Source organism: Pseudophryne corroboree, chromosome 2 (assembly GCF_028390025.1).
Source record: "Pseudophryne corroboree isolate aPseCor3 chromosome 2, aPseCor3.hap2, whole genome shotgun sequence".
Classification (NCBI taxonomy): Eukaryota; Metazoa; Chordata; class Amphibia; order Anura; family Myobatrachidae; genus Pseudophryne; species Pseudophryne corroboree.
In genome coordinates, this window is record NC_086445.1 from 686,324,137 (window position 1) to 686,339,251 (window position 15,115).

At 41.1% G+C, this 15,115-nt stretch overlaps 2 pseudogenes; one reads left to right on the top strand and one right to left on the bottom strand.

The window, feature by feature from the left end:
• Positions 1–899: 899 nt before the first annotated feature.
• Positions 900–1,018, bottom strand: LOC135052209 (5S ribosomal RNA; annotated as a pseudogene).
• Positions 1,019–6,983: 5,965 nt separating this feature from the next.
• Positions 6,984–7,102, top strand: LOC135052211 (5S ribosomal RNA; annotated as a pseudogene).
• The last annotated feature ends 8,013 nt before the right edge of the window (positions 7,103–15,115 follow it).

Consider the following 15,115-nt stretch of genomic DNA (forward strand, 5'->3'; position numbering starts at 1 on the left):
CACATACAGCAGCGTAGAGTGTGGCCCTATACACAATAACTTTATACAGCACAGCCACACTTGTGAGACTGTAGACACAGCACAGACAGTATAGCAGAGTACAGCGCAGCAATCAGCATTAGACTGAAACGGTGCCAAGTCCCAACCACGGACCTTATGTAAAATCCAAGTCTCTCAAGAATCCAATGCTGGGAGGATGAAGTTCAGCCTCGACGTAGGATCCAAGTCTGGCGGGAACACCCAAGCCATGGCTCGAGTGGACTTTGATACCCAGTGTTCAGAGCAGTCCAGATTCCTTGGAATACATTCTTGTTTCGGGGGTATACCGCACTGGGAAATAATAGCTTATATAATAGATAATATCTTAACCAAAATGTAATAAGTATAGAGAGAAAACCAATGTTTTCTAATTAATCTTGGATTTGGCGGTGCACCCTGAGTCAGTAATGAAGCATGAACAGAAAAGGAGAAAAGAAGACTCTTTTGTGGGCGCACTCTTGTATGTGTATGTATAAACGTCTCAGAAGAAACAATGATATTAAAAATTTAAATTTTATTAGCAAAATCAACAAAATAGTAGTAGGATATATTGTCAAAAATGGAAATAGAAAAGTAGGGGGGGAGGGTAGGGGAACACAGAACAAATGTTAACAGTATAAATACTAAATAACAGTTCTGAACTGCCTGGGTTCAAAAATACAGAATAATCTCAACCGAAAGACTGAAAAAAACTATATGAATCCTAAATAGGTATATAAATCAAATTGTACTTGTATTAGGTTGATAATATATCAGCTACATCTCTTGTGAGTAAATTAGAGAAGAATAGAGTGGAACAGGCTGAATGAGCAAAATGAATCTGCTGTCAGTGTTAGACGCTGAGCATAACCATCCAAGAACTTCTACTGAACTGAGTATTCCTCAAGAGTCTCCCACTTGAGTACTAACCCAGCCCAACACTGCTTAGCTTCCAAGATCGGAAGGATTCGGGTGTTGCCAGTGTGGTATGAAAGTAGAAGGAATATTCAATATCGAGGGCTCGGGAATCACTGATGAGAGTTCACGAATAAGGAGGAAAGAAGGAGTAGATATAGATTGAAGAGGAAAATAGGGGACCTGCTGCCAATGTTAGACAGGGGTGATTGCCCCTGAATCAATGGTGAGAGTCCTGAAAAAAGAAAAAAGTAGGAAAAAAAACAGAGGAGAGAAGGAAACAATGCGGGTCTAAGGTTGTTTTGCTGAAAAGGTTAAAGGTCAAAAAGCTCACGGTACCATGGACAATTGTCCACAGATAACTTGTTTCAGATATACCTTCAAATTACAGGGTACTAAAAGTACCTATGGTGTTAATGATACCAAATGTCAAGAGAGGCTGATGGTACGCGAATTATAAGGAAGTGGATAAGATTTAGACCATTTAAAGACTATTTAATTCATACTAACAGATTGATATCATGTGTCTCCAAAAAGTATCATGTGGAGAAATTTGCAAAATAGTAGCGTATTAGTGGCAACAGTTCTATAATAAGGAGAAAGATAAATAGTTGCTATTATGTCTCAATGATATCAGAGCTGCAGAGATAGATTAAATAACAATAATAGACAATGTTATTTTAAACATTCTCTCCAAGTAGATTTAGAAAAAAACACAGAAAGAAAGGAGAGGAAAAGAGAAAAATTCTTGAAAAATACTGAACCAATGATATAGTAGATGTGTCAGATAAAACTGACCAGAGCTCTAATAACCCATTATAGCTCAACAATATTAAATATCATGAGATAAGGAGCCGCTGTACGCCGGCTGCCTATGAAGACAGGTTTTTTGCAGAATCAAAAAAGACTGGTACTTTCATAAGCCTGATATAAATCAATTTTATGAGGCAGTATATGTAGCGAGCATCAGACTAGATACCAATGGGTATGAGAGAGATAGAATATGATTGTGCAGATGTTACCCGGGATGGAGGGAGCGGTCAGTCACTGGTAAGAGGCACAGTGTACGCAGGAGATGTCCGTATCAAGGTCCAGGCGTGTCGCGAATGCGGGATACAGTGCGTGCTATAATTGCACAGTGCGATGCGACCCCAGGGCTGGACAGTCTATCGGGTCTGTATCAGAGATGAAGTCTATTGAAGTCTGTATCAGGCAGATGACAAAATGTCCGATACCCGTGATGAGGCGTGCTGCAGTTGCGGGATGTTGCGTGACTGCAGAGCTGATCAGACTGTCAGGATCCAAGTTGAGGGAGGAGCGCAATATCAGATGTCACGTTGCGGCAGTGTTGGCGGCCCGAGGATATGGCGGCTGAATGAGACGGGGCTGCACAAGGTTCAGGCTGTCCGGAGTCGGCTGTACCCCAGGCAGTGGGGTGTGGAAGACGCGTTTCGCCCGTTCTCCGGGCTTGGTCACTTCCTGTTCGTGGAGGGCATCGTGCGGGCTTTATCTTGATAGGAGCTGGCCGGTGTCCAATCAGAAGGGAGGTGTGTCCTCCATGTTCAGATTGTTGCACAGATGTGACTGCTTTTCTAAATTGATTACGTTCATTCTAATTTGACTTGCAGTCCGTGGCTCATTGCACGAGAATAGGTATAAGAGGAAAATAGATAAACAGACAAGGTGATTAAATAACAATTAAAATGGAAAGATAAATAAATAGAATAAAATAAGGACAGCATATCATATCGAGGCTATATTCTAAACTGGACATATTAAATACTATCACTAAGTATCTGTCATCGGTAATAAGAACGAAAAAAGAGGAGGAAGCTACATGGGGATTTCATAGAGGATAATCAGACATAATTAATATTGTTAGGTATACCACAAGGGAAAATTAGGGAATTATAATTGTGTCAACTAAAGATTTTAAAGGTTGTGGTGTCAATTAAAGATAGTTATGGGTAGAGGAAAAAAGGGGGAAATGAACTGATTGCGGCAACTATGTGCAAGGGCGAGTCTGAAGTAATAATACAATATCGATACTACACTGTGATGCTGATTAGAAATTGCAGGAGAGTAACTATACATTGATTAGGTCTAGATTGATAAGGTGACCATGAATTAAAATAAATAAATATATATATATATATATATATATATATATATACGTAAGGATGGTGCAGCACAGTGGGGCTGAAAAATAAAATGAAATAGGGAAATAGGAAGGGGCACTGATGTTGGGATGAATGTGGGTGTATGATGACTTGGTGAATGGGTATAAAAACAAAAATGATAATAAATATGAAAATAAAAATAAAAATAAAATAAATATAAAAATAAAAATGTAAAAATAAAAATAAGTGAACAAATGTGGACAAATGAAACAAATTAAAATATATGAAATGAGGAAATGAAGATTGAAAGAATGAAAAATAAATAAATAAATGTGCTGTTGCAATACACACACACACACACATATATATGTACATATACACATTATTTATATATACATATATATATATATATATATATGTACATAGAGCAAACAAATGAAGGGGGAAGGTTGTAGATGTGTGAGGGGGGGGGGGAATAATTCTGCCTATAGATGAGTTAGAACTAGGATAGAATGAGGGGAAAAGAGCAATAAATGACAAATGGAGTGAGTGTGTAATATGCGTGGGGAATGGGTGCCTATAGCAGTTAACTGTGTCTCAAGATAAAGATGGGTGAGATCGGGGTAGTGAATAAGTGTATGATGCAAGCTCTTGGACTGAGGGTGCCAAGATGAAATGGGTGTGCATAGTAGGAACGAAAGGGAATGTGCTGAGATAAAGTATATGAAGAGAATGTGTTGGTGTGGCCGTAAACTAAATCATAGGTGGAGATCAGTGGGACCTGGGTGATAAATGGCTGTGAATGAATAAATAAATATATAAGCAGAGGGTGCCTGGATATTCTTGTGATGGGGGGAGTGTAGGGTGTGTGTATGTGAAAAGGCGAAAAGAGACACACATCAGGTTTGAATGAATACATAAATTATAGTGTGTTCCTTTAAATCACTCTTTATCCTGCATCAACCCATTAGTGTGTCTCTTTTCGCCTTTTCACATACACACACCCTACACCCCCCCCATCACAAGAATATCCAGGCACCCTCTGCTTATATATTTATTTATTCATTCACAGCCATTTATCACCCAGGTCCCACTGATCCCCACCTATGATTTAGTTTACGGCTACACCAACACATTCCCTTCATATACTTCATCTCAGCACATTCCCTTTCGTTCCTACTATGCACACCCATTTCATCTTGGCACCCTCAGTCCAAGAACTTGCATCATACACTTATTCACTACCCCGATCTCACCCATCCTTATCTTGAGACACAGTTAACTGCTATAGGCACCCATTCCCCACGCATATTACACACTCACTCCATTTGTCATTCATTGCTCTTTTCACCTCATTCTATCCTAGTTCTAACTCATCTATAGGCAGAATTATTCCCCCCCCCCCCTCACACATCTACAACCTTCCCCCTTCATTTGTTTGCTCTATGTATATATATATATATATATATATATATATAAATAATGTGTATATTATGTACATATATATGTGTGTGTGTGTGTGTGTGTGTGTGTGTGTGTGTGTGTGTGTGTGTGTATATTGCAACAGCACATTTATTTATTTATTTATCATTCTTTCAATCTTCATTTTCTCATTTCATATATTTTCATTCGTTTCATTTGTCCACATTTGTTCACTTATTTTTATTTTTACATTTTTATTTTTATATTTATTTTATTTTTATTTTTATTTTCATATTTATTATCATTTTTGTTTTTATACCCATTCACCAAGTCATCATACACCCACATTCATCCCAACATCAGTGCCCCTTCCTATTTCCCTATTTCATTTTATTTTTCAGCCCCACTGTGCTGCACCATCCTTACGTATATATATATATATTTATTTATTTATTTTAATTCATGGTCACCTTATCAATCAAGACCTAATCAATGTATAGTTACTCTCCTGCAATTTCTAATCAGCATCACAGTGTAGTATCAATATTGTATTATTACCTCAGACTCGCCCTTGCACATAGTTGCCACAATCAGTTAATTTCCCCCTTTTTTCCTCTACCCATAACTATCTTTAATTGACACCACAACCTTTAAAATCTTTAGTTGACACAATTATAATTCCCTAATTTTCCCTTGTGGTATACCTAACAATATTAATTATGTTTGATTATCCTCTATTAAATCCCCATGTAGCTTCCTCCTCTTTTTTCGTTCTTATTACCGATGACAGATACTTAGTGATAGTATTTAATATGTCCAGTTTAGAATATAGCCTCGATATGATATGCTGTCTTTATTTTATTCTATTTATTTATCTTTCCATTTTAATTGTTATTTAATCACCTTGTCTGTTTATCTATTTTCCTCTTATACCTATTCTCGTGCAATGAGCCACGGACTGCAAGTCAAATTAGAATGAACGTAATCAATTTAGAAAAGCAGTCACATCTGTGCAACAATCTGAACATGGAGGACACACCTCCCTTCTGATTGGACACCGGCCAGCTCCTATCAAGATAAAGCCAGCACGATGCCCTCCACGAACAGGAAGTGACCAAGCCCGGAGAACGGGCGAAACGCGTCTTCCACACCCCACTGTCTGGGGTACAGCCGACTCCGGACAGCCTGAACCTTGTGAGGCCCCGTCTCATCCAGCCGCCATATCCTTGGGCCGCCACACACTGCAGCGATGTGACATCTGATATTGCTCCTCCCTCAACTTGGATCCTGACAGTCTGATCAGCTCTGCAGTCACACAACATCCCGCAACTGCAGCACGCCTCATCACGGGTATCGGACATGTTGTCATCTGCCTGATACAGACTTCAATAGACTTCATCTCTGATACAGACCCGATAGACTGTCCAGCCCTGGGGTCGCATCGCACTGTGCAATTATAGCACGCACTGTATCCCGCATTCGCGACACGCCTGGACCTTGATACGGACATCTAATGCGTACACTGTACTCTGCCTCTTACCAGTGACTGACCGCTCCCTCCATCCCGGGTAACATCTACACAATCATATTCTATCTCTCTCATACCCATTGGTATCTAGTCTGATGCTCGCTACATATACTGCCTCATAAAATTGATTTATATCAGGCTTATGAAAGTACCAGTCTTTTTTGATTCTGCAAAAAACCTGTCTTCATAGGCAGCCGGCGTACAGCGGCTCCTTATCTCATGATATTTAATATTGTTGAGCTATAATGGGTTATTAGAGCTCTGGTCAGTTTTATCTGACATATCTACTATATATCATTGGTTCAGTATTTTTCAAGAATCTTTCTCTTTTCCTCTCCTTTCTTTCTGTGTTTTTTTCTAAATCTACTTGGAGAGAATGTTTAAAATAACATTGTCTATTATTGTTATTTAATCTATCTCTGCAGCTCTGATATCATTGAGACATAATAGCAACTATTTATCTTTCTCCTTATTATAGAACTGTTGCCACTAATACGCTACTATTTTGCAAATTTCTCCACATGATACTTTTTGGAGACACATGATATCAATCTGTTAGTATGAATTAGATATTCTTTAAATGGTCTAAATCTTATCCACTTCCTTATAATTCGCGTACCATTAGCCTCTCTTGACATTTGGTATCATTAACACCATAGGTACTTTTAGTACCCTGTAATTTGAAGGTATATCTGAAACAAGTTATCTGTGGGACAATTGTCCATGGTACCGTGAGCCTTTTGACCTTTAACCTTTTCAGCAAAACAACCTTAGACCCGCATTGTTTCCTTCTCTCCTCTGTTTTTTTTCCTACTTTTTTCTTTTTTCAGGACTCTCACCATTGATTCAGGGGCAATCACCCCTGTCTAACATTGGCAGCAGATCCCCTATTTTCCTCTTCAATCTATATCTACTCCTTCTTTCCTCCTTATTCGTGAACTCTCATCAGTGATTCCCGAGCCCTCGATGTTGAATATTCCTTCTACTTTCATACCACACTGGCAACACCCGAATCCTTCCGATCTTGGAAGCTAAGCAGTGTTGGGCTGGGTTAGTACTCAAGTGGGAGACTCTTGAGGAATACTCAGTTCAGTAGAAGTTCTTGGATGGTTATGCTCAGCGTCTAACACTGACAGCAGATTCATCTTGCTCATTCAGCCTGTTCCACTCTATTCTTCTCTCTAATTTACTCACAAGAGATGTAGCTGATATATTATCAACCTAATACAAGTATAATTTGATTTATATACCTTTTTAGGATTCATATAGTTTTTTTCAGGCTTTCGGTTGAGATTATTCTGTATTTTTGAACCCAGGCAGTTCAGAACTGTTATTTAGTATTTATACTGTTAACATTTGTTCTGTGTTCCCCTACCCTCCCCCCCTACTTTTCTATTTCCATTTTTGACAATATATCCTACTACTATTTTATTGATTTTGCTAATAAAATTTAAATTTTTAATATCATTGTTTCTTCTGAGACGTTTATACATACACATACAAGAGTGCGCCCACAAAAGAGTCTTCTTTTCTCCTTTTCTGTTCAGATTCCTTGGAATCCAGACAGCTCATCTCTAGTAGAGATGGACATTTATTTCTGCACTTACTGTATGTACCAAAATAAAAATGATGCTTATGCTTACTACTACTTATACCTAAAGAAATGGAACAGTAAAGATGTGTGTGTGGTAATTGTGACTCAATTTGCTTTGAGCCAGTGGCGGATCTAGACCTTACATTTATGGGACGGTTTAAAAATACTGACTCCTCCCCTCTCTACACACTACTGCTTTCCGTTACATTATATATATATATATATATATATATATATAAAATCATATTACAGTACTTAATCATATTCACATGCCAACGGCTGAGGGGACAGAGAGGGCCTAGTAATGAGAGTGGAGGGATGAAGGGGAGAGAGACAAGCTGGAGAGAAAGAGAGATAAGGGGAGAGAAACAGAAGTTGGAGAGAGAGAGATAAGGGGAGACAGAAGCTGGAGAGAGAGAGAGAGAGAGAGAGAGAAGTTGGGGTGGAAAAATGGAAGATAAGGAAAAGGGTGAGAGAGAGGGGATAAGGGTGGTGAGATAGAGGGGGGTAAGATGAGAGGGGAATAAGGGGAGAGAGAGAGAGAGAATAGGAGAGGTGAGATAGAGAGGGAGCTAAGGGAATCCATAGACATAGCAGGGAATTGAGAGAGAGAGAGAGAGAGAGAGAGGAATTAGGGAGTCAGTCTGTGAGAGAGCGTCAGAAGAATGGGGAGAGGGAAAAAAAATCAGACAGCGAAGAGTGTGTGAAACTCAGGGCACCAGGCCGCCAGCTGATGGTCACGTGTCCTTGGATGCAGCAGCAGATCACAGAAACTGGCAGTGGGCATCATTTAACTTAATGTACCTCCACAGAATTTGCATATTTTAGCACAGGCGCTGTGTACAACTAAATGTGTTTTCAAAGATGCACTGCCACTGACATTGGAGGCCGTACTTGGATGGAGAAACTGCACCTGCCATAGACTGGTATAAGTTTTCCATGGTGCAAGCGATGGTGCATATAATGACACACTGTGACCTATATGCTGTCAAGCCACAAAATTATATTAATCCAACCTAAGGTGGTAATTTTTCATTACTATAACACAGAGTAATATCTACAAACTAACAATGTACAATTTATTAAGTATGTTATTGTCACACATGTAAAACACGTTTTTTTTATTTAAAATAATAATAATAATAATAATAATAATAATAAAAATCTATATATATAAAAGGCAAAAAAGGAGATTGACTCAATGATTAACTCATCACGAAATCTCTTAAACAAGCCCTACAATCTTGAAACTTGGCAGGTAGCTTCTCCTTAGGTTCCAGGTGCTTGCTAAGAACCGGTTTTACAAATGTCACTGCCCATCCACGGAAAATGCCAAAAATGGATGTGTGTATGTATGTATGTATGTCTGTATGTATGTATGTATGTATGTATGTATGTCTGTATGTGTATATGCATGTTCCAGCATAACTTTGGAATGCCTGCAGCAATATACACCAAACTTGGTACACATATGAATTACAATCTGAGAACAAACACTGTGGGGGTAACACACTCCTAGGGGTGAGGCAGCAGCACAGAGTATTTCTGCAGATACCATAACTCTGGAATGCCTGGAGCAATTTACAATAAACTTGGTACACATATGACTTACAATCTGGGAACAACCACTGTGGGGGTAAGACACCCCTAGCACCCCTAGGGGTGGGATAGCAGCACAGAGAATATCAGGAGACAGCATAACTCCGGAATGCCTAGACCAATTGACACCACACATTTGTACACATATGACTTACAATCTGGGAACACACACTGTGGGGGTAAGACACCCTTAGCACCTGGACAGCAGCACAGAGTATTTCAGGAAACAGAATAACTCCTGGACCAATTTACAACAAACTTGCTACACATATGTTTTACAATCAGGGAACAAACACTGTGCGGGTAATGGGTCCTACACATTAGGCGATGTGCCGCCGAGGTGCCCGACGGCCGGTACGGCCGACGGGTGACCCGGCGGCAGGGGGGCAGTGACGGGGGGAGTGAAGTTTCTTCACTCCCCCCGTCACCCGGCTCCATAGACGTGCAGGCAAATATGGACGATCTCGTCCATATTGGCCTGCATGCACAGCCGACATGTCATCAGCGATGAATGAGCGCAGGGCCGCGCATCGGTCATCGCTGGTGACTCCACACTGCACGATATGAAAGTTATCTCGTTCATTAATGAACGAGATCGTTTATATCGTGCAGTGATATCGGCATGTGTGTAGGGCCTATAAGACACTGCTAGCACCCCTAGGGGTGAGGCATCAGCACAGAGTATTTCAGCAGGTAGCATAACTCTGGAATGCCTGGTGCAATTTACACCACACTTTGTACACATATTACTTACAATCTGAGAACAAACACTGTGGGGGTAACACACCCCTTGCATGCCTAGGGGTGGGCCAGCAGCACAGACTATATCAGAACATGCATGATATGTTAGTGATGACAGGGCTTCATGTGACAGTAGCAGTGACATGATGTGAGGAGGGGAATGGAGGTAGCAGGAAGCCACATGCTGAGAATCATATAGTGGGAGGAGCAGGGTCCCCAGCAGCACAGAGTATATTAGGAGTATATTAGGAGATGCATGATATGTCAGGCAGGACAGGGCTGCATGTGACAGGGGCAGTGACATGATGTCAGGATGGAAATGGTGGTATCATGAACCCACACACTGAGAGTTATATAGTGGAAGTAGTAGGGTCCCCCAGCAGCACAGAGTATATCAGGAGATACAAAATGTGCTGCGCTATATAAGAAACTGTACCAGTATCTTAACTGTTTTTTTGTAACTGAATTAGCCTGGGACATTTTTTTCTAAATATATGTATTTTTTTTATATTTTTAAAATGGTGCAACAATGTTAGTTGTGCTGTCTGTAAAGTTCGATTATTTTACAAGGAAAAGCAATACCTAATCACACTGTGGTTCGGGCCGCTGCGGCCGTTAAACATAAGCAAATAACCGCTAAGATATGTATGCACGTTGCGTATACACACCGACACACTATGCACACAATGCAGCGACACGTGTGGCTGAATACACTTATCCCCAAACAAGAATGAAATGCGACACCAGTAGTTAAATGTAATGTTGTGGTCCAACGCATCAATAGTATTTACTCAAAAAATACAGAAAAAAGATACAACAATATTATTGCGAGCGCTCCCGGATCAAGGCATCAGTCAGTCTTAGCAAGATGACCTTCAGAGAATAGCCTGAGCCTGGTCAGGAGGACTCTCTTTATACAATGTGTCCAAATACAGTACAATGGGAAATGTAAGCTCTTCTTTCATAGGTCAAAGGGCAGGTCATTTACAGTACATGAGGGGTCATAGGTGGGTTTGAATAGGTGGGCGATGCCTGGTCCAGGTGCACTTGCAGATGTCCTCCACTAGGTTCCCGCCGAATATCAAGAGTACAGTAAATACAGTGTGATATTAATATTGTACTCCTGCGCATATCTATGCGCAGGAGCGTGCTACTTTCTGCAAACTGCCATTGGAATGTTGCCCTTGAATTACTTTACAGCTGGCTACTAAACACCACCTCCTAACCTAATCATGTCCCCTCATATCCTGTAAAGTTGAATCCCACTGTTGTTATAACTCCAAAGTAAATGTAACTTGCTGGTGTGGTGCGTGTAAGCTATGTGTAAATTATGCACTATGTGGATTAAATATGAGATATGTCTGTGTCTTTTCCATGCGAATGCGTATGCTACCGTATTTACTCATACCACGTGCTAATACGCAGGACTTCGTGAGCCAATATACACAATGTGTGAGTATGTGCACGCACGGCAAAACAAGCACCCGCACTGAGGCCACTCTGTGTGGTGTTTGCACGTTATGCATGTGACTATAATATTTTCGACTTCGACCGTCCACCCTTTGTCAGTAAACAATATGTCGTATATGTTCTAAATAAGCTTAGAGGTATTGCGAAGTATTCATTAAATCCTTCTCATCTCGTATTAAGGGTCTGTACATGGGCAAACAAACACTACCGAGCTCTTTTCGGGCAAGGGCCATTAGCCCTCACCTTTTCAGCTTCTCATACCAACAAATGGGGAGCACATTTAACTGATGATACATGGAGGGGAAACGTATGTGTGCTACTATATGTGGATAACATTTATCGACTATGTGTGCCATTATCTGAAGGATGCAGAGATGAGGGTAAGACACATAAAAATACATTCACATAAATGTGGGTATGGTTGACGTCTTTTCCGGTTGGATGTTTCAGGGGAAACAGAAAGAAATGGTGAAAGAAACAGGCCATGAAATTCATTTGCATTCCTTATCATAACACTGTTTCTACGGATGGGCAATAAATCAAATCTGCCGCTGTTACAATGCCCTCGGGCATTAGACTCCTCAAATTTGTTCTGTATGTGCGCCGTGTCAAAATTCGAACACATCTGAATATCAGACCAATAATTATGACGACACCCAGGATACAGAGGAGAATCTTTCCCATACTCGCAATTACATTTTGCGCCCACTCTCCTAACCCAGAGAACCATTTGAGTGGGTTCAACCATGAGGCCCAGCCGGTCAGTTAATTACCCACAGCCGTCAAGGTAAGGTTGTGTTTCCTTCTCAACTCCCACTTTAACTGCAAGATCTCGTCCATCTTTTGATCGATGATCTCCGTTGGGTCTTCATTACTATTCGTAATATACGTACAGCACTTCACACCATATTGAGTTGCCAGAGTAACACAGTACCCACCTGTCACAGCCGTGACATAATTCAGGACCATCCTGTGCTGGGCCAGCTCCTTCTTGTAGGCTTGTAGCTCCCTACCCGTATACCTGAAGGTGTCATCATACATCTCGGTGATATTATCTATCAAGTTTGCCAGCACATGGATGTACTTATAATTTATAGTTCTTCTGGCAGTACGGGTGATATCTAATGCGAGAAGGAACTGAATCCCGATGGATTCATGGATCAAATCAGAGGCTGCGTGCTCTGTCCTATCTATGAGGTGTCTCTTGATGATGTGTTCATAATGTGTATGAGTATTAGGAGTCTGAGCGTTGCGGTGTATGTCTTTCATTTTGTCATGTGCTATGGTCATAACCTCTGGTAGTACTCTGCCAATATAACACAACCCTTCAGAGCTCGGAGTAGGCCACTTGTACGCTTTCCTTCCACATATGAAGTAGGCATCATCTGGAAGAACATAAGGGACAAAATGCAACAAAACCATATCACATATTTTCCTGATAAAGAAACCAGTCCCCAGTTCTCTCATTTGCTCAGTACAAGTGTCAGGCTGGATGATGTGGGCACAATACCCCTGCAACACTTTTCCAGCCCACATGGTTTTAATCCCACGTGTATACCTATACCGAAAGTACTTCCCACTGGTGGCTATCTTGCGTACAAGTTCGGAGTCGATAGGTATTTTATCAGCTCTATGTGAAAAAGTCATTGTCTGGTTATTCCATGTCCCTTCCCAAATTTCCTGGTCTCCGGAAATTGGACACATTAAAGCACAATAGTGACCTATCTACGTGGTACTGGTGGAGCTTCAAGCTACGGGGTCTAGATATTTTGAATTTCCTGTCCACCGGTCTCCCACCCCATAATTCGAGTACCTCATCTATTGTTAAAGGGTATGTCACTAATCCCGACTTACTCTGTCCTTGAGGTACCTGTGAGCACACCCAGCATTCTGTTTGGTTTAAGACCGTACCCACTAATGAGTGGTAATCACTCAAAGGATGTTGGCCAATGTCGATATTACTGTGTGACTGACATCTCTGGATGCACCCATCTTCGACTGTTTTCGCAATGCTTACATATGCAGTATTCATCACACAATAACCCTTCACATTGCCTCCGAGCTCCGTGACTACCAGATCTCTTACTGATACCAGCCTTGACCAAAGTGATACGCTGATCCTGGGGTCCTATGAATCCATACTCTCCATCAGAACCCATTCCAGATCCTTGCTCGAAGTCTCGGGGGCACTCACAAAAACAAATTGTCCTGATCAAAAACAAGTCACAAGAAAAAGCAGAAACACAGTCTCTTCGTGTGGATCCATTTAGTTAAGGAACAAAAATAGATAGAGAAGAACAAAAGAAAAATCCTGTGGGGGGTGAAAAAAGAAAAATGGTATGACAACCGTCCTTGACTTTGCTGCTTTCCACACTCAGGTGCCGTCCAACAGTCCTGCCTCTTAGCTTTCCCGGACCAGATTCTCTAGTGATACGAGGTTCTCTTCACCTTTCTCTTTGTCACGAGTTTTCTCTGGGTCAGCAACCTTCTTGCAGTGGGACGAGTGGACCCAAGTATCTCTCTCGGCGACCTTTAGTGCTGTCGTGCTGGTCAACAAAACTTGATACGCTCCTTCCCACCTGTCAATGAGGCAACCTGAGTGTAGAAAATTTCGAATCATCACATAATCCCCAGGTTCAATGTCATGACAATTACTGTTCGGTAGGTCAGATTCCTTTGCTGGTTTCTCAGTTGCTGGCTCATCCTAACCAAATATTGCACAGTTATTTCGTTATTGCACTTCAAATCATTCTGGGGGTCTATCATTACATGGGGTTGTCGTCCAAAAAGAACTTCAAAGGGTGATAAGTTAAGCGGTGACCTGGGAGTAGTTCTGATGCTGTACAACACTAGTGGTAATGCTTCTGGCCACAACAATCCAGTTTCAACCATCAGTTTGCTCACCTTGTTCATAATAGTGCTGTTCATTCTCTCCACCTTCGCACTTGCCAGTGGCCGGTATGGAGTATACAGCTTACTATTAATTCCCATCAGTTTGCACATGACCTGAAAGACTTCACCTGTAAAATGGGTACCCCTATCACTTTCAATCATTCTAGGGATACCATATTTGCACACAAATTCCTGCATGATTTTCTTTGCAGTGAACACGGCAGTATTTTTGGCAGCGGGGAATGCTTCTACCCAGTTTGAAAAGACATCAGTACATACTAACACATACTTTAAATTCCTACAGGGTGGTAACTGTATGAAGTCGATTTGTATTACCTGGAAAGGTCCGTCTGTAGGAGGGATATGGGATGGTATTGTCTTACCAATATTCTTCCTCAAGCAATTAAGACATGTCATTGCTTTCTTACCTGCATGAGAAGAGAACCCTGGTGCACTCCAGTAGGCTTTTACCAATTTGCACATACCTTACTTACCCAGATGAGTCAGACTGTGTGCCGCCTCAGCTAGGCTCAGGAGATATGCCCTGGGGGCCACTGGCTTACCATGTCCATCTGTCCAAAGTCCTGAGGACCCCTGACCATATCCCTTCACCTTCCAGACCTCCCTCTCCTGTAGGGAACACAAATTTTGCATTTCAATTAACTGTTGCATGTTTACCATGTTAAATGTCATCAGTTGTGTGATGTTGGTTTGTATAGTGGTGCTTGCTGCATATTTTGCAGCTTCGTCTGCCCAGCTATTACCAAGTGAAATTGGGTCTTGGTTGTAAGTGTATGATTTACATTTGATAACAGC